Raw genomic sequence first — 25,325 nt, 5'->3', positions numbered from 1 at the left:
TGGGGTTTTCAGGCAGACAAACCAGCTCGCTCCCAAATGTACGACCTGGTACACTTAACCAAGAAGTGGTTACAACCAGATGTTCTATCGGCTCCAGAGGTTGTCCAACGTGTGGTAGTGGACAGATATCTTAGAGCCCTCCCACCTGAAATATGCAAGTGGGTTACCCACGGTGACCCTAACAGCGCAGATGAGTTGGTCTCTCTGGGGGTGATTCACATGCGGCTTTGTCAGCCAATGTCCCACAGCCTCCTGGCTGTACAGAGCACAGTACACCCACTGTCTCCAGTTCAGTATTTATTGTGGGGGATTGGGGCTCAGTAGTCTGCCTCACTATGGCCCTGCGATCCTCCCAGGCGTCGCTGCGTCCCCCAACTCCAGGCTATCTCCCAGCCTTGTGGTCCCTCAGCCTTGCCCAGCTGAGACCACACTGACAGAGCCTCCAGGCCTCTGTCCACAGGTAACACACTACCCCCTTTCTGACACTCTGGGAGGTGCCTTATGCCAGGCTGATTACCTCCAGCTTCTCTCACCTGTGGTGGAACAGGGGTGTGGACCTCACTATCCATCCCTTCCATGCCTCTAACCTGAGTGAGACCTGTCACTGTCTCACACGTATTACACTAATACAGGCACACCAGTAATGACAGATTTAGCTGAATATAAATTTGAGGCCTATTATTTAGGCGCTGGGTGACAGGTATACGTTTACGGACAGAATTAGACTTGGATCTGCACTGTAGTGTGTGTGTGAAGTTCTTGAGAATTACCCTATCAGCACCTTGACTCTAATATACCCTTTTAGGGATAGATTTAAAGTAGGCCTGATAAAGCAGAAACCACTAATTTAGAGAATTGCAAAATTGGGAATAGTTTTTCAACCCAGAACAAAAACTGTGCTTTGACGGACACTAAAAATAACTTGACCAGCTAAAACAGTAATGACAGATTTGGATGAATATAAATGTGAGGCCTATTTTTTAGGCGCTGTGTGACAGGCTCAACTTGCCCCTGATGTAGTATATGGCCAAAAAATAACCACACTATTGATGGTTAAATGCACTTGTTGACAGCTTGACCCTGATGTAGGATATAGCAAATAATAACCACACTATTGATGGTTAAATGGACTTGGTGGCAGCTTGTGCTGGCGCACCACAAGCCACAAAATGGCCGCCGATCACCCCAGAAAAAAGTGACTGAAAAACGCTCTGGGCAGCCTAAAAACAGTGAGCAATTGAATAGCAGCAGTTCAATGATCCACAGCTGGAGATCGATCACTGAATGAAGTCTTTTGGAGGAGTTAATCACTGCCTAATCTCGCCCTAACGTCGCAGCTGCAACCTCTCCCTACACTTGTATCAGCAGAGTGACGTGCAGCGCTACGTGACCCAAGCTTATATAGAGGCTGGGTCACATGCTGCACTGGCCAATCACAGCCATGCCAATAGTAGGCATGGCTGTGATTGCCTCTTGGGGCAAGTAGTATGATGCTTGTTGATTGGCTGCTTTGCAGCCTTTCAAAAAGCGCCAAGAAAGCGCCGAACACCGAACTCGAACCCGGACTTTTACGAAAATCATAGTGGGTTCTTTGGCCCCCCTCCTCTGCTTTGCCCCGTCTGCCACTGCCACTGCCCCCACCACCAATACCGTAGCTATGAGTGACACTATTACCAATGTTCTGCCCAGATGGGTTAGAGAATCATTACATATCATGTCTGCCTCAGTCTTGGTATTTCTGAAGTGTTTAGTGTGGCTATAGCACCATCTAGCGGTGTTAAGTTCTAATACACTTTGTTTTTCTTGTTACAAAGACAATTTTATTGTGAGTGGTGCACTGCATTGTGGAAGTGCAAAGCATTCTGGGAAAGAGAAGTCTCCAGTCTCCAGGACACAGTTTAGAGGTGTTCTATGCATGTCATCATCTCAATCTTCACCATCCTTGTAAAATCATATCTGGTGAGAGATCTACCTTTGTTTCAGGGACATCATATTATGCAGAGCTGTTCAGTTAGTTGTAATTGTTACTCAGGGAGTTGTTATTACTGTTAGCTAGACATGTAATCCTATGTATAGGCAGCAATTTTGCCATGTGCTTTCACTGTCAATGCAAATGTTATAGTACATGCTATCCAAGCTTAACCCCTTAGGGACCAGGCTTATTTTCACCCTAAGGACCAGGCCTTTTTTGCAAATCTGACCAGTGTCACTTTATGTGGTGATAACGTTAAAACGCTTTGACTTATCCAGTCCATTCTGATAGTTTTTTCGTCACATATTGTACTTCATGACACTGGTAAAATGGAGTCAAAAAAATTCATTAATATTTATAAAAAAAATACAAAATTTACCAAAAATTTGGAAAAATTTGCTAATTTTTAAGTTTAAATTTCTCTACTTCTATAATACATAATAATACATCCAAAAATAGTTATTTCTTTGCCAGGACCGGCGTCCCTGCCTTACACCGGCACATTGTGCATAATGTATCCCTGTCGCTGGATCATGCTGTCAGCGACAGGGTGCATCTCACAATGGATGCTTGGATCAGCAGGCATGGACAGGGACGCTATATCAGCTTTACTGCCCATTGAGTATCCCTCCGAGGTGCCGGGGAGGGATCAGCGGCATCTGACTTTGTGGTGCCGCTTCTGGGGTGTCCAGGGGAGAACTGCTGCTCTCCCCGCACAAGCCACTGTCTCCACCGCTGCTGAGCCCCCCAGCAAGCTTCTCCGCAGCTATGCAAATGTGTGGGGCACGTCCGCTGCCAGGCCGTGCTCCAGCTTGTGAGCTTAGGGGAATGGAGACACACTGAACCTGATGTTCTGGCCGCACTAAAGGCTCAGGTCCAGAAGCGGCTGACACCCCGAAGGCTCCAGGCAGGTATGGTTGTCTGTGACAACGGCAGCAACCTACTCGCTGCCCTCCATGCTGGCAGTCTAACACACGTGCCCTGCATGGCACATGTCCTCAACCTTGTTGTACAGAAATTCCTCCGAACATACGAAGGGTTGAGTGACATTGTGCCAAGGGTACGGAGAATTGCCACTGTAGACACTCTCCAACTGCTGCCGCGTCCCTGTCCAAACTGCAGCAGGACAACAGCCTGCCACCTAACAGGCTGATTGTGTACAGTGTGACGCGGTGGTACTCCACCCTCCACATGCTGGAGAGGTTGTGGGAGCAGCGAAGGGCGGTGAGGGAATACCTGCTGGACCAAGGCACTCCAGGGCCAGCACACCCCCTCCCCTACATCACTCGGCCTCAATGACGTGCTCCTCATAGTGTTCCTGCTGGACAGGACACTAGATCGCCTGCTCGAGGCTGGGGAGAGTGCCTTGTTGGAGCTAGAGGAGGCAGCAATGCTCCAACAAGACCAGGCCCAAGACGAGGAGGAGGAAGAATTTGTAGACGTCCAGGAGTCTGGGCCTGGTCAGGAGGGAGAGACGGTGTTGGAGGTACCGTTAGTCCGGGGGTGGGGCAGCTCCGACCAGGAGCAGCAGCAACAGCAGCAGGAGGACCAAGAAGTCATGGTCCTGGGCAGCCATGAACAGTCACAGCGGGCTGTCCTCTTCCCTATGGCTGCCCACATGCTGCGATGCCTCCGGAGGGACCCCAGGATCAAGAGAATCAAGGAGAGGGAAGATTATTGGTTGGCCACCATTTTAGACCCTCGCTGCAAGGGGAAACTGGAGCAGTTCATCCCAGCCAGCCGTAGACAGGCCCGGATGAATCAACTGCGGGCCTGTCTGATCAAGCGGCTGGAGCAGGCCAACCCTCGGCCTCACGCTCCAGTTATCCCTGCCCATCTCACCCAGCAGGTGGCTGGCACCAGCAGCACCAGCCGAGCAGGTGACTTTATGGGTGAGATGCGGTCGTTCTACCAGTCTGCGCGACCCAGTAGCAGAAGCAGCAGCAGTCACCACCTGCGGCTGGCCCGCATGGTGGCAGACTACATGGGGTCCGTTGGTGCTTCCGACAGCATGAGCACCAACGACCCCATGGAGTACTGGGTTGCCAGGCTGGACACCTGCCGTGAGCTTGCTCAGTATGCGCTGGAGTTACTATCTTGCCCCCCTCTCCAGCGTACTGTTTGAGCGGACATTTAGCGTGGCAGGTGGGGTGGTCACGGACAAGCGGACCCGTCTGTCCACAGACTCAGTGGACAGACTTACATTTATTAAAATGAGTCCTGGATCGGCAGTGACTTCTTGGCCCCCGCTGTCGGTTCAGGCCGTTGAAGGGTCCCTTGTCCATCCCTCTCCTTGTCTCTCCCTCCTAAACTGCGTTGTTTTTTAAATTTTGTAAAATATTTATTTATCTATTTACTTATTTATATATTATACATTTTTAATTATGAAATTTGTATAATTTGTTTTTATTTTTGTGTATGAATTATGAATTATTAAATGATTGATTAATTATTAATTTTTTTTATTGATGTATATATTAGTTTTTAATTAAAGCTGTTTTTTTAAAATAATTTATTTTAATGATTTGATATATTATTATATTTATTTATTTACTTAATGTAATTCAACTTAAATTGATTGTTACCAAACTAAAAATTATTGATAAATTAAGTAGACACGACACATGCATCTGTAGTCAACAATTTATTCTTTAAAGCATATTGAGTCAGTATCAATAATATCAATTATTATTCCTTTAAGTTCAAGATAAACATACATGAATCAGGTCCTATAAAATTTTGATGTATGGAGGAGTAGAATGATGCCGAGCTTCCCGGTAGAGATGGGGTAGATAGAGATATGACGGTGGTCTGTACTGCTATAATATAGTTCTTTAACCCATTTCTAAATGGAAGCCATCAAATTTTCTCCCCTTGATACATCATAATTGTTGAGGACAAAATTAATGTATGTTTTTCTTGAACTGAAAGGAATAATAATTTACAATAAAAGTACAAAAATAATTAAGCACAGCTGCATTTGTAAGGCGGTGAAAGTTTAATTGTAGTTCTATTTTACTCCATTAAACATAGTGCCTTTGCGAGAGACTCCAAAATGCACTCTGCTGAATGCCAGAGAGGGTGATCCACTTTGCCTGTCATCCCCTTAACTGTGAAGTCTGACACTGGCTGTTAGAACTTCACCCCCCCTCCCCCCCCCCCCGGGTTGTAGACAAGCCTCGCATTTAAAGTCTTATTCTGCACCATGATGTGCAATAGTTCATCCAGGATGCGCATTGGACCGAAACGCCTGTGACACCCACAGCAGCCGGGGGAACGCAGAAGAGTCTTCGATGATGGGAAGGTGAACTAATCCAGGCGCATGAGCAGGGGACACTTCAAGACCCTGGCCGAGGATAGCTGGCTCATCAGTGCCTTCTGTGCTCAGACGGGCACAGGATGGATAGGTCCTGTCGTGGGCCTGGAGCCCAGCGTGTGTGCGGTGAAGATCATGTATGTGTGTGGAGAGCGGCCGTACCCATTACTCCTCACAGACAAAAAGAGGATGAGATAGCCGCTGATAAACACCACCACTATTAGTGCCCTCTGGCGTGTAGGAATCATCACACGGTTAGGCTGTCTGTGTAGCCACAGTGTTCTGATACTGACTCAATATGCTTTAAAGAATAAATTGTTGACTACCGATGCATGCGGCGTGTCTACCTAATTTATCAATAATTTATGGTGTGGAAGAAAAATCGTAATATAATCCAAATAATCATTATAGAATGCTAATTTTTTTTATTATTATGCATGTCATCACATTTCCTCAGCACACTGAATACCTGCTGCTGTCAGAGTTGCATTTTTTTAAAGTTATGGGCTTACCATGGCCTGTTGGTTTCCCATTCAGGGGTACACATTGCTGCTGCCAACTTTGAACGTGCTGCTAACTGACATGTCTTATTTTATTTATCGGCTTACCATGGCCTGTTGGTTTCCCATTCAGGGGTACACATTCCTGCTGCCAACTTTGAACGTGCTGCTGTCTGACATGTCTTATTTTATTTATGGGCTTACCATGGCCTGTTGGTTTCCCATTCAGGGGTACACATTCCTGCTGCCAACTTTGAACGTGCTGCCGTCTGACATGTCTTATTTTATTTATGGGGTTACCATGGCCTGTTAGTTTCCCATTCAGGGGTACACATTCCTGCTGCCAACTTTGAACGTGCTGCTGTCTGGCATGTCTTATTTTATTTATGGGCTTACCATGGCCTGTTGGTTTCCCATTCAGGGGTACACATTCCTGCTGCCAACTTTGAACGTGCTGCTGTCTGTCCTGATCAGCTATTCAGAGCTATGTTTAGGCCTTATACTAGACATTTTCCATCTTCCATCCTGTTGATGTTGCAATAGTATTTGCTGATCATGCTGATTTTTGTTTAGTCCTTACACTACATCATTAGATTTAAATGTTGATTATGCATTTTCTACTGAGTTATGCCAAGTTATGTGTAGACCTTATGCTCTACCATTTCAAACTTCCATCTTGTTGATGCTGAAGCTGTCTGTCCTGAACATGCAGCGTTATAATTACTCTTTATTCTCCAATTTTAACTATAAATTGTGATGCTGGCTGTCCTGCAGGGTTAGGTGAACTTGGTGTAGACCTTTTACTATGGTGTTTACATTTACCTGCTTTTGTCTGCCCTGATCCTGCAGAGTTTAGTTTAGCTATGTGTGGCCTTTAGACAACAGATTTTTCAATTTTAATGGTAGTTTCAGTAGTTATCCTTCATTGTTTGGGCCTTTGATTTGTATGCCTTCTACTGTTGCGTTACTTTTTTACTGCTACTGTCTGGCCTGATGCTGCCAAGTAATATAGTAAAGTATTAAAATCTAACTGTTGAATTTTTTTGTCCAGATCATGCAAAGGAGAACCAGCATGGACCAATAGAAATGGTCCAAATAGTTCGCCGGGGAATAGTTCACGCGAACATAGCTTGTTCGCGTTCGCCGCGGCGGGCGAACATATGCGATGTTCGGTCCGCCCCCTATACATCATCATTGAGTAAACTTTGACCCTGTACCTCACAGTCAGCAGACACATTCCAGCCAATCAGCAGCAGACCCTCCCTCCAAGACCCTCCCACCTCCTGGACAGCATCCATTTTAGATTCAATCGGAATCTGCATTCTCAGTGAGAGGAGGGACAGTGCTGCTGCTGCTGATTCAATAGGGAAAGAGTTAGCTAGGGCATTGTTCTGTGTCCACAGACTCATCTGCTGTAAGGACAGCGTCCTGACAGCACCCCAAAAAGCCCTTTTTAATTTAATATTTTTCTGTGATCTAATCCCATTTGCAAGCCCGTGTGTGTCAGGCCCACACAGACTGTATTGTGGCCACTGGCTAGTGGCTAGGCCTCCTCTTATACCGTTACAGGGTGTCACTCACTCACAAATACCTCGCAAATAAATAAAAATTCTATTTAATATTTTTCTGTGATATAATTACAGTTGCAAGCCAGTGTGTGTCAGGCCCACACAGACTGTATTTTGTCCACTGGCTAGTGGCTAGTCCTCCACTCATACCATTACAGGGTGTCACTCACTCCTTCAATGACATCAACGGGACATGGCTAGCTTGGTATCCAACCTTGTAAAAATGGGGAGTTTGCGGTTTGGCAAATGGACTGTTTGCGGTGCATTAAAAGGGGAGTTTGGTCTGTCAATGTCTGTGAAGCGGGCGTAACCCTAACACTACCTGATCGATACAACATCATACCTGATCGTATACACACACTGGATGTTTTAAACCACGTTGTTCAAAAAAAAATTGGATTGTTAGGTGATTTATGCCCTTTATAGATTAAAATCCAACTCTGCGTCAACTACATAATTTTCCATGGGAGTTTTGCCATGGATTCCCCTCCGGCATGCCACAGTCCATGTGTTAGTCCCCTTGAAACAACTTTTCCATCACTACTGTGACTAGAAAGAGTCCCTGTGGGTTTTAAAGTTCGCCTGCCTATTGAAGTCTATAGCGGTTCGCCCGTTCCCGAACATTTGCAGAAATTCGCGTTCGGCGTTCGCGAACGGAAAATTTTATGTTTGCGACATCTCTATGGACCACTTATTAGCCCTTGTAATATGACAAGTATTGAGTATTATAATTCTCATAAAATAGTGTTCATGTTTAATATTTGCGCATGTGCACTATTCTTTTTATATTGTCAAGAATTTGATTTTAAAATATATTGAATAAAAACTTTTTCTTTTAATACATTCATGCGGTTTTACGCTTCATTCACCAAAACAATTTATTTTGTTTTATTTTATTTTTAAAGTTTTAATTCTGCTTTAATTGGGTTTTTGTCGTCCATGTTGTGGTTCTTACTATAGCAAGGTGGGGACCGCATGTGGGCTTCCATTTTCAAAAGGTTTTGTGCACTTAACATTGTACAAGACTGATTGATAAACCTAATAAAAGTTTTTTATTTTTATTTTATTTTATTTATTATTTTAATACGGACTTAGGTTTTAACATGGGTTGTCTGTTGTCCTGGAAAGGATGCCTGGCTTCCGTGTTGACCTCTCTACATGGTTGGGTGTTACTGGCGTTATACTCATCCGTGTGGTAATCCGGTTTTGGTAATGGAGCGTTATTGTCACATGTATATATAGATATATACATTTATATGTAATCTTACTTCTTGACAATTATATAATGATTATTTTCACATGCTAGTGTAATATAATACCAGATTTTAATCTTCCGAATTAACTGCTGACAGTATAATAATCTTGAAGCCATGTCACCATTTTGTGAGTGATTCTACTCATCGCATCACATGTTGATGTCTTTATTGAGGAAGCTATGCTCCGACATGTCCAGTTTAACAAATGGACACTATATCAGAATCATGCTAGTTTTTTCTTTGCTGACTCATCAATTGTTTACTTTTTTTTTAATTATTTATATTTTTCAGACACATTTGATGTTTAAAATATTTGTAAAAAATGGAACTAAAATAACTTAAGCCAATTTTACTATACAATATTGTCTTATTGAGGTTGAGATTTGGATCACAGTATGGATAGTTGGATCACTTTTTTTTTTATTTAAGCTACTTTTTTTAAAAGTCTAATTTTATTTTATTTTAAAATTTGGTTGATACTCTATATATATTTATTATTTATTACACATTTTGACTGTAGATTTGTATTTTGTAATCTAAAGCTTTGTTCAATAATACATTAGAAAGGTAATAGTGTGTTCACAAAAAGGTTAATTAATGTGTGTTAACCCCTTAAGGACTCAGCCCTATTTCACCTCAAGGACTTGGCCATTTTTTGCAAATCTGACCAGTGTCACTTTAAGTGCTGATAACTTTAAAACGCTTTGACTTATGCAAGCCATTCTGAGAAAGTTTTTTCATCACATATTGTACTTCATGACACTGGTAAAATGAAGTAAAAAAAAAATCATTTTTATTTATAAAAAAATACCAAATTTACCCAAATTTTTAAAAAATTTGGGTACTTCTATAATACATAGTAATACCTCCAAAAATAGTTATTACTTTACATTCCCCATATGTTTAGTTTATGTTTGGATCATTTTGGAAATTATATTTTATTTTTTGGGGATGTTACAAGGCTTAGAAGTTTAGAAGCAAATCTTGAAATTTTTCATAATTTTTCAAAAACCAAATTTTTAGGGACCAGTTCAGGTCTGAAGTCACTTTGCGAGGCTTACATAATAGAAACCTCCCAAAAATGACCCCATTCTATAAACTACACCCCTCAAGGTATGTAAAACTTTGTTAACCCTTTAGGTGTTCCACAAAAATTAATGGAAAATAGAGATACAATTTCAAAATTTCACTTTTTTGTCAGATCTTCCATTTTAATAATTTTTTTTCCAGCCAAACCAAACTCAATATTTATGGCCTTAATTCTGTAGTTTACAGAAACACCCCATATATGGTCGTAAACCGCTGTACGGGCACACGGCAGAGCGCAGAAGGAAAGGAATGCCATACGGTTTTTGGAAGGCAGATTTTGCTGGACTGTTTTTTTTGACACCATGTCCCATTTGAAGCCCCCCTGATGCACCTCTAGAGTAGAAACTTCATAAAAGTGACCCCATCTAAGAAACTACACACCTCAAGGTATTCAAAACAGATTTTACAAACGTCATTAACCCTTTAGGTGTTCCGCAAGAGTTATTGGCAAATGGAGATGAAATTTCAGAATTTAAATGTTTTTGCAAATTTTCCATTTTAATCCATTTTTCCCAGTAACAAAGCAAGGGTTAACAGCCAAACAAAACTCAATATTTATGGCCCTGATTCTGTAGTTTACACAAACACCCCATATGTGGTTGTAAACAGATGTACGGGCACACGGCAGGGCGCAGAAGGAAAATAAATGCCATACGGTTTTTGGAAGGCAGATTTTGCTGGACTGTTTTTTTTGACACCATGTCCGATTTGAAGCCTCCCTGATGCACCCCTAGAGTAGAAACTCCATAAAAATGACCCCATCTAAGAAACTACACCCCTCAAGGTATTCAAAACAGATTTTACAAACGTCGGTAACCCTTTAGGTGTTCCACAAGAGTTATTTGTAAATGGGGATGAAATTTCAGAATTTACATTTTTGGGCAAATTTTCCATTTTAATCCATTTTTCCCTGTAACAAAGCAAGGGTTAACAGCCAAACAAAACTCTATATTTATGGCCCTGATTCTGTAGTTTACAGAAACACCCCATATGTGGTTGTAAACTGCTGTACGGGCACACGGCAGGGCGCAGAAGGAAAATAAATGCCATACGGTTTTTGGAAGGCAGATTTTGCTGGACTGTTTTTTTTGACACCATGTCCCATTTGAAGCCTCCCTGATGCACCCCTAGAGTAGAAACTCCATAAAAATGACCCATCTAAGAAACTACACCCCTCAAGGTATTCAAAACAGATTTTACAAACGTCGGTAACCCTTTAGGTGTTCCACAAGAGTTATTTGTAAATGGGGATGAAATTTCAGAATTTAAATTTTTGGGCAAATTCTCCATTTTAATCCATTTTTCCCTGTAACAAAGCAAGGGTTAACAGCCAAACAAAACTCTATATTTATGGCCCTGATTCTGTAGTTTACAGAAACACCCCATATGTGGTTGTAAACTGCTGTACGGGCACACGGCATGGCGCAGAAGGAAAATAAATGCCATACGGTTTTTAGAAGGCAGATTTTGCTGGACTGTTTTTTTTGACACCATGTCCCATTTGAAGCCCCCTGATGCACCCCTAGAGTGGAAACTCAATAAAAATGACCCCATCTAAGAAACTAAACCCCTCAAGGTATTCAAAACAGATTTTAAAAACGTCGTTAACCCTTTAGGTGTTCCACAAGAGTTATTTGTAAATGGAGATGAAATTTCAGAATTTAAATTTTTGGGCAAATTTTCCATTTTAATCCATTTTTCCCAGTAACAAAGCAAGGGTTAACAGCCAAACAAAACTCTATATTTATGGCCCTGATTCTGTAGTTTACAGAAACACCCCAGATGTGGTCGTAAAACTGCTGTACGGGCACACGGCAGGGCGCAGAAGGAAAGGAATGCCATACGGTTTTTGGAAGGCAGATTTTGCTGGACTGATTTTTTTTACACCATGTCCCATTTGAAGCCCCCCTGATGCACCCCTAGAGTAGAAACTCTAAAAAAGTGACCCCATTTTAGAAACTACGGGATAGGGTGGCAATTTTGTTGGTACTAGTTTAGGGTACATATGATTTTTGGTTGCTCTATATTACACTTTTTGTGAGGCAAGGTAACAAGAAATATCTGTTTTGGCACCGTTTTTATTTTTTGTTATTTACAACATTTATCTAAAAGGTTAGATCATGTGATATTTTTATAGATCAGGTTGTCACGGATGCGGCGATACCTAATATGTATACTTTTTCTTATTTATGTAAGTTTTACACAATGATTTCTTTTTTTAAACAAAAAAAAATCAGGTTTTATTGTCTCCATAGTCTGAGAGCCATAATTTTTTTCAGTTTTTTGGCGATTACCTTGGGTAGGGTTTGATTTTTGTTTTGAGATGACTGTTTTATTGGCACTATTTTGGGGTGCGTGTGACTTTTTGATCGCTTGCTATTACACTTTTTGTGATGTAAGGTGACAAAAAATGGTTTATTTAGCACAGTTTTTATTTAAAAAAATTTACGGTGTTCATCTGAGGGTTTAGGTCATGTGATATTTTTATAGAGCCGGTCGATACGGACGCGGCTATGCCTAATATGTAGACTTTTTTTTTATTTATGTAAGTTTTACACAATATCATTTTTGAAACAAAAAAAAAAATCATGTTTTAGTGTCTTCATATTCTGAGAGCCATAGTTTTTTCAGTTTTTCGGCGATTATCTTAGGTAGGGTCTCATTTCTTGTGGGATGAGATGACGGTTTGATTGGCACTATTTTGGGGTGCATATGACTTTTTGATCGCTTGCTATTACACTTTTTGTGATGTAAGGTGACAAAAAATGGTTTATTTAGCACAGTTTTAATTTTTTATTTTTTACGGTGTTCATCTGAGGGGTTAGGTCATGTGATATTTTTATAGAGCCGGTCAATAAAAACGCGGCGATACCAATTATGTATACTTTTTTTTATTTATGTAAGTTTTACACAATAACAGCTTTTTTAAAACCAAAAAACTGATGTTTTAGTGTCTCCATATTCTGAGCCATATTTTTTTTTATTTTTTGGGCGATTGTCTCAGTTAGGGGCTCATTTTTTGCGGGATGAGGTGACGGTTAGATTGGTACTATTTTGGTGGTCAAATGCCTTTTTGATCGCTTGCTGTTGTACTTTTTGTGATGTAAGGTGACAAAAAAATGGTTTATTTAGCACAGTTTTTTTTTATTTTTTTACGGTGTTTATCTGAGGGGTTAGGTCATGTGATATGTTTATAGAGCTGGTCGATACGGACGTGGCAATACCTAATATGTATCCTTTTTTTTTCCTATTTTTTCCCTATTTTTTTTTACTTTATTTGGGGAAAATGATGTTTTTGTTTATTTTTACTTGAAACTTTAATTTTTGGGGGGGAAAACTTTATTTTTTTTTTATTTTTTTTTTCACTTTATTTTTTGTCCCACTTTGGGACTTGAACTTTGGGGGGTATATTCCTTTACAATGCATTTCAATGCTTGCGTTGGATCTCACAGGCTTGTCACCGGAAGGCAGCGCGATGCCTTCCTTAGACATCACGCTGCCTTCCATGCCATCGGGTCCCCCCCACAGCCCCATGGGGACCCGATGGCACCACCGCCGCCGCCGCAACTACTTAGAAAAGCCGCAAACCGCAGGTCTGAATTGACCTGCGGTTTGCGGCGATCGCCGACACGGGGGGGTCAGGGGACCCCCCGTGCATTTAGCCGAGGTGCCTGCTCAATGATTTGAGAAGGAACCTTGTTCCGAACACCGCCTGCCGGGCGGCGGTGATCGGAACAACACATGACATACTGGTACGTCATGGGTACTTAAGGACTTGGGAACCATGCCGTACCAATACGTCATGGGTCCCTAAGGGGTTAAACAATAATTTTCTAATATAAATTACTGGCCTTTTTTTTTATAGATAAATGATTTATTGTTCAATGATATATTGGCCTTTTCAATAAAATATAATACTAATGAACTGTTATAATTTTTTTTAAATCTAAATACTTTATTTTAATTGTACAACAATGTATATGTAAGCGATGAATACACATGCTGTAGTTGGGGGTTATATCTTTTTTTTTATAATTATTTATTCGATCTTCCACAGCCCCATCTGTTACAAAATTTGGTCTGCTGCAATATAATAACTTGACACTCTCTCTTACTGCTTAGTTATGCCAAACTTTGTGTAGTAATTAGAATACTACTTTAACTTACCAACTGCATGCTGATCTTGGCCTGATACTTCAAAGTTCTGTGTAGTCATTATACTCAACTGTTAGCAATGACTGCTTCTATTGTCCTGATCATTGAGAGTTATGTGTAGGCCATATAATCCACAGTTAATATCTAACTGCTGTGGATTCTGCTGCTGTCTGTCCTTATCTCGGCGAGTTATCATTCGGCCTTTTGACATTCCACATTACCTGCTGCTGCCTGTCCTGCTGAGTTAGGATGAGATATGTTTAGGTCTTATACTCGACTGTTAATATCTACCAGCTGCAGATGCTGTCTGTCATGATCATACAGAGTTATGTCAAGCTAGTTGTGAAGTCCTTATACAACACCGTCAGCTGTCCTGATAAAGTCGATTTGTCAATTTAGCAATCAACCTACAATGTTAACTTTACCTACTGCTGCTGTCCAGATGAAGCTGACTTGTATGCCTCAGACTATAACGTTAGCTCTACCTGCTGCTGCTGTCCTGATCAAGTTGATTTGTTATGTATATGCCTCAGAATACAACACTACCTGCTGCTGCTGTCCTCAAAAAGCTTATTTATGTGTAGGCCTTATACTACACTGTTAAGATGTACCTACTGCTGTTGTCTGTCCGAACCCTGCTGACTTTGAACGTGAACTAAAGGCTCCTTTACTGATAAGTCTGCAGTTAAAATTAGACAAAAACATAACCTTATAGAAAAATAAGTATGGAATCAATATAACTGAAGAAAACTTTTTTAATAAAAAAAAAATTTAAATAACCTTAAGGAAAATTTTGCAGTTGTTCCTTCAAGCCTGACAGTTCTTTGAGGTCCTCTGCATATTTATCATGGAACTCCTGCAGCATCACTTGCAATTTTCGAATGTGGGCTCGGAATTCTTTTATTGTTTTCCGATGCCTCTCTTTCATGCTATCTATTTTAGTAGCAATTTTCTTGATTACTGTTATGAAAACACAAAAAAATAAATATATCAATTAACAATAAGAGTCAATTATTGAATTTTGTGTAGTATGTAGTTAAGTGCAGAGAATTTAAGTGTCATTTTTAAAGTATACCATATTTAATTAGATTATTTAGTGACAGTTTAGTAGTTTTAAATTAAATTTGTTGTGTTATATAATATTAGTATATGTAGATTAAAGAGTTCTTGTGCATGGCTGTTGTTTTATATTACTGTGGTTTTTGTTGTCCCATTATTATTGTTACTTTTATAATCTTCATCACCTGCTATATAATTGTAGGGTGCAGCGTTTCCTGACTTTCGAAACTGCTCCGTACTATTTGTGTGCCAAATAAAAAAAATTGCCCTGGGGACAAAATGGCTCATTAACCGTGGTACAATAGCTGATCTACTAGTCCAGAGCAGCTAGCCAATTATATAAAATAAGGTCTTTTCCAGTTTTTCGGCAAACACCTGCTGCCTAGATCTCTCCTATTGGACGTATTACTAAGACATAAGCATTGCTGCTACGGAGCTGAAGGGGGGAGAAGGAGGTGTCATGTGGAGGTGACCGATGCTAAATAAGACTGTACGACAGCACCTGTCTCCTCAGAGGTGAGGCAGGGGACACCAGTGTTTTGTTCCCCTGTAAGCGCTGATATTGGCTGTTACAACTCTACAGCCAATGATATAAATTCACATATGGGGTGGTGTTCAGGTGAATTATAGGCGAAAAGTTGAACTAAATGTGGGGTGCATTTAGTCCTGTAGCCACTTGTTTAATAAAAAAAATGTGTGTCAATTCCTTTATTTTATATTATTTTTTTATTCAATTACAACATTATTTTTTTTAAAAGATAATCGTTGCCTCATTATAATAAATTGCAGATTGATCTAATTGCTTAGTATATTCATTGAGGTGTGTAGTTTGCCTAATTGAGTCACTTTGTTTTGTTTTCAACTCTAGGGTCACATAAGGGTGTCTTCTCTTAACATGCGACATAGCTCCCAATTACCATTAATCTAAATCCTCTAGCCTAAAGACATATTGTGCTCCTTGCAGTCTGAAGCCTGCTGTGCGACCAAAGATCAGTTTTTGTGCACAACTTTGTTCTGTTTGTAAAATACATATTCTCTGTAATACGTTTAAGATTTTTTATGATCTTAACACTACAATGTTTTCAAAAAAAATATATCGAAATTAATAATTTGCTCAAATTATTTAGATTTTTTAACATTTTAATAGATTACCGTTGGACAATTAAATCGTTAACAGAGTTTATAGAATCAATTTGGATTAAATAGAGGGTGTGTGGTTTCTGAAATGGGTTTTTTTATTTGTCGCTGACACTATGTAAGGCACAAAAAGTGACTGCATAACCAAACTGTTATTGAATTATATTTTTTTTAAGTGTTTAATGATAAAATTGTTTTCTTCTCAATTTCTAATCCTTCTAAAGTAAAAAAATATTAGATATTTCAGTTAATAAATTATCTAAACATGATATATGCATATGGCGATTGTAAACTTATAGATTTATTTAATCTCTATTAAGGCTACTTTCACACTAGCGTTCGAGGCTCCGCTTGTGAGTTCCGTTTGAAGGCTCTCACAAGCGGCCCCGAACGGATCCGTCCAGCCCTAATGCATTCTGAGTGGATACGGATCCGCTCAGAATGCATCAGTCTGGCTCCGAATGTCCTCCTCTCTGCTCAGCAGGCGGACACCTGAACGCAGCTTGCAGCGTTCGGGTGTCCGCCTGGCCGTGCGGAGGCAAACGGATCCGTCCAGACTTACAATGTAAGTCAATGGGGACGGATCAGTTTGAAGTTGACACAATATGGCTAAATTTTCAAACGGATCCATCCCTCATTGACTTTTAATGTAAAGTCAAAACGGATCCGTTTGCATTATCCGTTTTTTTTGTTCATGGTAATGCAAATGGATCCGTTCTGAACAGATCTAAGCGTTTGCATTAAAGGTCAGACGGATCCGCACCTAAACGCAGGTGTGAAAGTAGCCTAATCTATATTGTAGCACAAAGTGAAATTAAAATTTTGATTATATTTTTTTTTTTCATATTTGTTTAAATTAGTTAATTTTTGTACAAATAAGCCATTAAAAATTGGACGAAATTTTACCACTGTCATGAAGTACAATGTTTGACGATAAGATGCCCGTGAACAGTAAACTCGTTTTTAAGTTATTAGCACAAAAATAGATACCTTATAAAATTTAAGAAAAATTTAAATTAGCGTTAAAGTAAAAATGTGCATGGGTACAGAGGGTTAATATTTCTAAATATGTGATGTATACATAATTAGAATGATGTGTGCACATATTTACACTCCTGGTGCGGGGTGGTAATTAAGTCCTCCTCATCCTCTTCATCAGGAGCTGGGGTGGGGATATCTTCCTCAGCAGGAGCTGGGGCAGAGGTTTTCTGCCTTCAGATGGTCCGGGCTCTTCAGCTGCCACCTCCACATCATTCCCCACATCAGGTGGGTTGGTGGCACTGATAAGACTGTGGGAGGGTCCCGCCTGCTCATCCTCATCCTCCTCTGCGGAGACCTCCACCACATCTAAATCGGCCGTGGTGATACGGACCGTTGGCACTGGAAGCCCTGTAATCACACAACGTTCGGATTTAGGCTCTATTTAAACGTCCGTAATGTGTTTTTCAGATCCACGCACACACAAAAGAAAAGGACATCGGCAATGTGCGTGCCGCATTTTGAAGACCGCACGTCAACCGCAATAATAAAATATGACTATTCTTGGCCTCAATTGAGGACAATAATACAAGGATTATTAATAAATATCATCCAAAACACAGCAAAAAGTATTTAATTGTTAGAAGGTGGAAATATTATATTTAATGTTCACGTTAAATAGTCACTTGATAGTCAATGGTGATGGAGCTGTAGTATGGGGCCACACGTACACTAGCGGCAGGACTTATCCGACAAGCTGTTCACCTGATGGAACAGCCTGGCGACGTCCATGCCGCTATTGTAAAACTAGACTAAGTGGGGGATATATGTAATGTAATGTTGGACTGTAAGGCTCCTTTCACACGAGTGAGTTTTCCGCGCGGGTACAATGCATGACGTGAACGCATAGCACCCGCACTGAATCCTGACCCATTCATTTCAATGGGTCTGTGTACATGAGCGTTGTTTTTCACGTATCAGTTCTGCGTTGCATGAAAATCGCAGCATGTTCTAATCCGTCCGTGTGAAAGGGGCCTAATACAGATTGATGATTGCTGTTTATCTAGATATACACACACATATATTTATTATTATGTGTGTGTGCAAAGTACAAAATCAGCCGGTTACATCAGACATCACTACCGCGCTGTGTGGATAAATATATATATACACTGACAGCGAGGGAGAGATGTATGAGGTAAACGGATGATTTGCTGTTTCACACCAGGTAATAAGTAATAATTTGTAACGGGTGATTAAAAAAAAAGTACCTGGGCAAACTCTGTGACTGAGCTCAGTGACCCAGTCCGGGCGCCTCAGATCAGACCACTTCTTGACACTTGCCATGTCGTCGCAATTTTTTTTTCTAGGAGCTTCTTGACCCCCAAGACGATCGCCTTCTTCTCGGCCTGCTTCCGGGTCCTATCATATCCCCTCTTCAACATGCGCTGCAGGATAAATATGCAAACATGTAATCCCAAATTTAGGAAATACAAGGATTATTAATAAATATAATATATCAAATATCAGAAAAATGTATTTAATTGTTAGAAGAAGGTGGAAATATTATATTTATTCTTCACAAATATAAGATCAAATTGTTTTTCTGTTGTATGTGTATGGGGTCTGAGCAATTGGATATTGGCCAGCTGAGCTGATATGTACCTGTCTAGTGAAGTGACGGTACGGAATGGGGTGTACATCTGGTTCGCCTCCCCGTGGTGCACCCTGGGTAATGCTAAATGAACCAACAAATAATGGAAGGAAGAAATTTTTAATTTTTCTCCAGACCAACAAGACATAAACTCTAATATATAGACTATGTGTTTGTGTTTGCGTGTGGTACACAGTGTGTGGTATACAGTGTGTGGTATACAGTGTATGGTATATAGTGTGTGGTATACAGTGTGTGGTATATAGTGTGTGGTATACAGTGTGTGGTATACAGTGTGTGGTATATAGTGTGTGGTATACAGTGTGTGGTATACAGTGTGTGGTATACAGTGTGTGGTATGGTATACAGTGTGTGGTATACAGGGAGTGCAGAATTATTAGGCAAATGAGTATTTTGACCACATCATCCTCTTTATGCATGTTGTCTTACTCCAAGCTGTATAGGCTCGAAAGCCTACTACCAATTAAGCATATTAGGTGATGTGCATCTCTGTAATGAGAAAGGGTGTGGTCTAATGACATCAACACCCTATATCAGGTGTGCATAATTATTAGGCAACTTCCTTTCCTTTGGCAAAATGGGTCAAAAGAAGGACTTGACAGGCTCAGAAAAGTCAAAAATAGTGAGATATCTTGCAGAGGGATGCAGCACTCTTAAAATTGCAAAGCTTCTGAAGCGTGATCATCGAACAATCAAGCGTTTCATTCAAAATAGTCAACAGGGTCGCAAGAAGCGTGTGGAAAAACCAAGGCGCAAAATAACAAGCGTGCAGCTGCCAAGATGCCACTTGCCACCAGTTTGGCCATATTTCAGGGCTGCAACATCACTGGAGTGCCCAAAAGCACAAGGTGTGCAATACTCAGAGACATGGCCAAGGTAAGAAAGGCTGAAAGACGACCACCACTGAACAAGACACACAAGCTGAAACGTCAAGACTGGGCCAAGAAATATCTCAAGACTGATTTTTCTAAGGTTTTATGGACTGATGAAATTAGAGTGAGTCTTGATGGGCCAGATGGATGGGCCCGTGGCTGGATTGGTAAAGGGCAGAGAGCTCCAGTCCGACTCAGACGCCAGCAAGGTAGAGGTGGAGTACTGGTTTGGGCTGGTATCATCAAAGATGAGCTTGTGGGGCCTTTTCGGGTTGAGGATGGAGTCAAGCTCAACTCCCAGTCCTACTGCCAGTTTCTGGAAGACACCTTCTTCAAGCAGTGGTACAGGAAGAAGTCTGCATCCTTCAAGAAAAACATGATTTTCATGCAGGACAATGCTCCATCACACGCGTCCAAGTACTCCACAGCGTGGCTGGCAAGAAAGGGTATAAAAGAAGAAAATCTAATGACATGGCCTCCTTGTTCACCTGATCTGAACCCCATTGAGAACCTGTGGTCCATCATCAAATGTGAGATTTACAAGGAGGGAAAACAGTACACCTCTCTGAACAGTGTCTGGGAGGCTGTGGTTGCTGCTGCACGCAATGTTGATGGTGAACAGATCAAAACACTGACAGAATCCATGGATGGCAGGCTTTTGAGTGTCCTTGCAAAGAAAGGTGGCTATATTGGTCACTGATTTGTTTTTGTTTGGTTTTTGAATGTCAAAAATGTATATTTGTGAATGTTGAGATGTTATATTGGTTTCACTGGTAAAAATAAATAATTGAAATGGGTATATATTTGTTTTTTGTTAAGTTGCCTAATAATTATGCACAGTAATAGTCACCTGCACACACAGATATCCCCCTAAAATAGCTAAAACTAAAAACAAACTAAAAACTACTTCCAAAAATATTCAGCTTTGATATTAATGAGTTTTTTGGGTTCATTGAGAACATGGTTGTTGTTCAATAATAAAATCAATCCTCAAAAATACAACTTGCCTAATAATTCTGCACTCCCTGTATAGTGTGTGGTATACAGTGTGTGGTATACAGTGTGTGGTATATAGTGTGTGGTATACAGTGTGTGGTATACAGTGTGTGGTACACAGTGTGTGGTATACAGTGTGTGGTATATAGTGTGTGGTATACAGTGTGTGGTATACAGTGTGTGGTATATAGTGTGTGGTATACAGTGTGTGGTATACAGTGTGTGGTATGGTATACAGTGTGTGGTATACAGGGAGTGCAGAATTATTAGGCAAATGAGTATTTTGACCACATCATCCTCTTTATGCATGTTGTCTTACTCCAAGCTGAATAGGCTCGAAAGCCTACTACCAATTAAGCATATTAGGTGATGTGCATCTCTGTAATGAGAAGGGGTGTGGTCTAATGACATCAACACCCTATATCAGGTGTGCATAATTATTAGGCAACTTCCTTTCCTTTGGCAAAATGGGTCAAAAGAAGGACTTGACAGGCTCAGAAAAGTCAAAAATAGTGAGATATCTTGCAGAGGGATGCAGCACTCTTAAAATTGCAAAGCTTCTGAAGCGTGATCATCGAACAATCAAGCGTTTCATTCAAAATAGTCAACAGGGTCGCAAGAAGCGTGTGGAAAAACCAAGGCGCAAAATAACAAGCGTGCAGCTGCCAAGATGCCACTTGCCACCAGTTTGGCCATATTTCAGAGCTGCAACATCACTGGAGTGCCCAAAAGCACAAGGTGTGCAATACTCAGAGACATGGCCAAGGTAAGAAAGGCTGAAAGACGACCACCACTGAACAAGACACACAAGCTGAAACGTCAAGACTGGGCCAAGAAATATCTCAAGACTGATTTTTCTAAGGTTTTATGGACTGATGAAATTAGAGTAAGTCTTGATGGGCCAGATGGATGGGCCCGTGGCTGGATTGGTAAAGGGCAGAGAGCTCCAGTCCGACTCAGACGCCAGCAAGGTAGAGGTGGAGTACTGGTTTGGGCTGGTATCATCAAAGATGAGCTTGTGGGGCCTTTTCGGGTTGAGGATGGAGTCAAGCTCAACTCCCAGTCCTACTGCCAGTTTCTGGAAGACACCTTCTTCAAGCAGTGGTACAGGAAGAAGTCTGCATCCTTCAAGAAAAACATGATTTTCATGCAGGACAATGCTCCATCACACGCGTCCAAGTACTCCACAGCGTGGCTGGCAAGAAAGGGTATAAAAGAAGAAAATCTAATGACATGGCCTCCTTGTTCACCTGATCTGAACCCCATTGAGAACCTGTGGTCCATCATCAAATGTGAGATTTACAAGGAGGGAAAACAGTACACCTCTCTGAACAGTGTCTGGGAGGCTGTGGTTGCTGCTGCACGCAATGTTGATGGTGAACAGATCAAAACACTGACAGAATCCATGGATGGCAGGCTTTTGAGTGTCCTTGCAAAGAAAGGTGGCTATATTGGTCACTGATTTGTTTTTGTTTTGTTTTTGAATGTCAAAAATGTATATTTGTGAATGTTGAGATGTTATATTGGTTTCACTGGTAAAAATAAATAATTGAAATGGGTATATATTTGTTTTTTGTTAAGTTGCCTAATAATTATGCACAGTAATAGTCACCTGCACACACAGATATCCCCCTAAAATAGCTAAAACTAAAAACAAACTAAAAACTACTTCCAAAAATATTCAGCTTTGATATTAATGAGTTTTTTGGGTTCATTGAGAACATGGTTGTTGTTCAATAATAAAATCAATCCTCAAAAATACAACTTGCCTAATAATTCTGCACTCCCTGTATAGTGTGTGGTATACAGTGTGTGGTATACAGTGTGTGGTATATAGTGTGTGGTATACAGTGTGTGGTATACAGTGTGTGGTATTCAGTGTGTGGTATACAGTGTGTGGTATATAGTGTGTGGTATACAGTGTGTGGTATACAGTGTGTGGTATATAGTGTGTGGTATACAGTGTGTGGTATACAGTGTGTGGTATGGTATACAGTGTGTGGTATACAGGGAGTGCAGAATTATTAGGCAAATGAGTATTTTGACCACATCATCCTCTTTATGCATGTTGTCTTACTCCAAGCTGTATAGGCTCGAAAGCCTACTACCAATTAAGCATATTAGGTGATGTGCATCTCTGTAATGAGAAGGGGTGTGGTCTAATGACATCAACACCCTATATCAGGTGTGCATAATTATTAGGCAACTTCCTTTCCTTTGGCAAAATGGGTCAAAAGAAGGACTTGACAGGCTCAGAAAAGTCAAAAATAGTGAGATATCTTGCAGAGGGATGCAGCACTCTTAAAATTGCAAAGCTTCTGAAGCGTGATCATCGAACAATCAAGCGTTTCATTCAAAATAGTCAACAGGGTCGCAAGAAGCGTGTGGAAAAACCAAGGCGCAAAATAACAAGCGTGCAGCTGCCAAGATGCCACTTGCCACCAGTTTGGCCATATTTCAGAGCTGCAACATCACTGGAGTGCCCAAAAGCACAAGGTGTGCAATACTCAGAGACATGGCCAAGGTAAGAAAGGCTGAAAGACGACCACCACTGAACAAGACACACAAGCTGAAACGTCAAGACTGGGCCAAGAAATATCTCAAGACTGATTTTTCTAAGGTTTTATGGACTGATGAAATTAGAGTGAGTCTTGATGGGCCAGATGGATGGGCCCGTGGCTGGATTGGTAAAGGGCAGAGAGCTCCAGTCCGACTCAGACGCCAGCAAGGTAGAGGTGGAGTACTGGTTTGGGCTGGTATCATCAAAGATGAGCTTGTGGGGCCTTTTCGGTTGAGGATGGAGTCAAGCTCAACTCCCAGTCCTACTGCCAGTTTCTGGAAGACACCTTCTTCAAGCAGTGGTACAGGAAGAAGTCTGCATCCTTCAAGAAAAACATGATTTTCATGCAGGACAATGCTCCATCACACGCGTCCAAGTACTCCACAGCGTGGCTGGCAAGAAAGGGTATAAAAGAAGAAAATCTAATGACATGGCCTCCTTGTTCACCTGATCTGAACCCCATTGAGAACCTGTGGTCCATCATCAAATGTGAGATTTACAAGGAGGGAAAACAGTACACCTCTCTGAACAGTGTCTGGGAGGCTGTGGTTGCTGCTGCACGCAATGTTGATGGTGAACAGATCAAAACACTGACAGAATCCATGGATGGCAGGTTTTTGAGTGTCCTTGCAAAGAAAGGTGGCTATATTGGTCACTGATTTGTTTTTGTTTTGTTTTTGAATGTCAAAAATGTATATTTGTGAATGTTGAGATGTTATATTGGTTTCACTGGTAAAAATAAATAATTGAAATGGGTATATATTTGTTTTTTGTTAAGTTGCCTAATAATTATGCACAGTAATAGTCACCTGCACACACAGATATCCCCCTAAAATAGCTAAAACTAAAAACAAACTAAAAACTACTTCCAAAAATATTCAGCTTTGATATTAATGAGTTTTTTGGGTTCATTGAGAACATGGCTGTTGTTCAATAATAAAATCAATCCTCAAAAATACAACTTGCCTAATAATTCTGCACTCCCTGTATAGTGTGTGGTATACAGTGTGTGGTATACAGTGTGTGGTATATAGTGTGTGGTATACAGTGTGTGGTATACAGTGTGTGGTACACAGTGTGTGGTATACAGTGTGTGGTATATAGTGTGTGGTATACAGTGTGTGGTATACAGTGTGTGGTATATAGTGTGTGGTATACAGTGTGTGGTATACAGTGTGTGGTATGGTATACAGTGTGTGGTATACAGGGAGTGCAGAATTATTAGGCAAATGAGTATTTTGACCACATCATCCTCTTTATGCATGTTGTCTTACTCCAAGCTGTATAGGCTCGAAAGCCTACTACCAATTAAGCATATTAGGTGATGTGCATCTCTGTAATGAGAAGGGGTGTGGTCTAATGACATCAACACCCTATATCAGGTGTGCATAATTATTAGGCAACTTCCTTTCCTTTGGCAAAATGGGTCAAAAGAAGGACTTGACAGGCTCAGAAAAGTCAAAAATAGTGAGATATCTTGCAGAGGGATGCAGCACTCTTAAAATTGCAAAGCTTCTGAAGCGTGATCATCGAACAATCAAGCGTTTCATTCAAAATAGTCAACAGGGTCGCAAGAAGCGTGTGGAAAAACCAAGGCGCAAAATAACAAGCGTGCAGCTGCCAAGATGCCACTTGCCACCAGTTTGGCCATATTTCAGGGCTGCAACATCACTGGAGTGCCCAAAAGCACAAGGTGTGCAATACTCAGAGACATGGCCAAGGTAAGAAAGGCTGAAAGACGACCACCACTGAACAAGACACACAAGCTGAAACGTCAAGACTGGGCCAAGAAATATCTCAAGACTGATTTTTCTAAGGTTTTATGGACTGATGAAATTAGAGTGAGTCTTGATGGGCCAGATGGATGGGCCCGTGGCTGGATTGGTAAAGGGCAGAGAGCTCCAGTCCGACTCAGACGCCAGCAAGGTAGAGGTGGAGTACTGGTTTGGGCTGGTATCATCAAAGATGAGCTTGTGGGGCCTTTTCGGGTTGAGGATGGAGTCAAGCTCAACTCCCAGTCCTACTGCCAGTTTCTGGAAGACACCTTCTTCAAGCAGTGGTACAGGAAGAAGTCTGCATCCTTCAAGAAAAACATGATTTTCATGCAGGACAATGCTCCATCACACGCGTCCAAGTACTCCACAGCGTGGCTGGCAAGAAAGGGTATAAAAGAAGAAAATCTAATGACATGG

Source organism: Bufo bufo, chromosome 1 (assembly GCF_905171765.1).
Source record: "Bufo bufo chromosome 1, aBufBuf1.1, whole genome shotgun sequence".
NCBI lineage: Eukaryota > Metazoa > Chordata > Amphibia > Anura > Bufonidae > Bufo > Bufo bufo.
The sequence above is the reverse complement of the archived record's forward strand: the minus strand, read 5'-3'. Positions refer to the sequence as shown.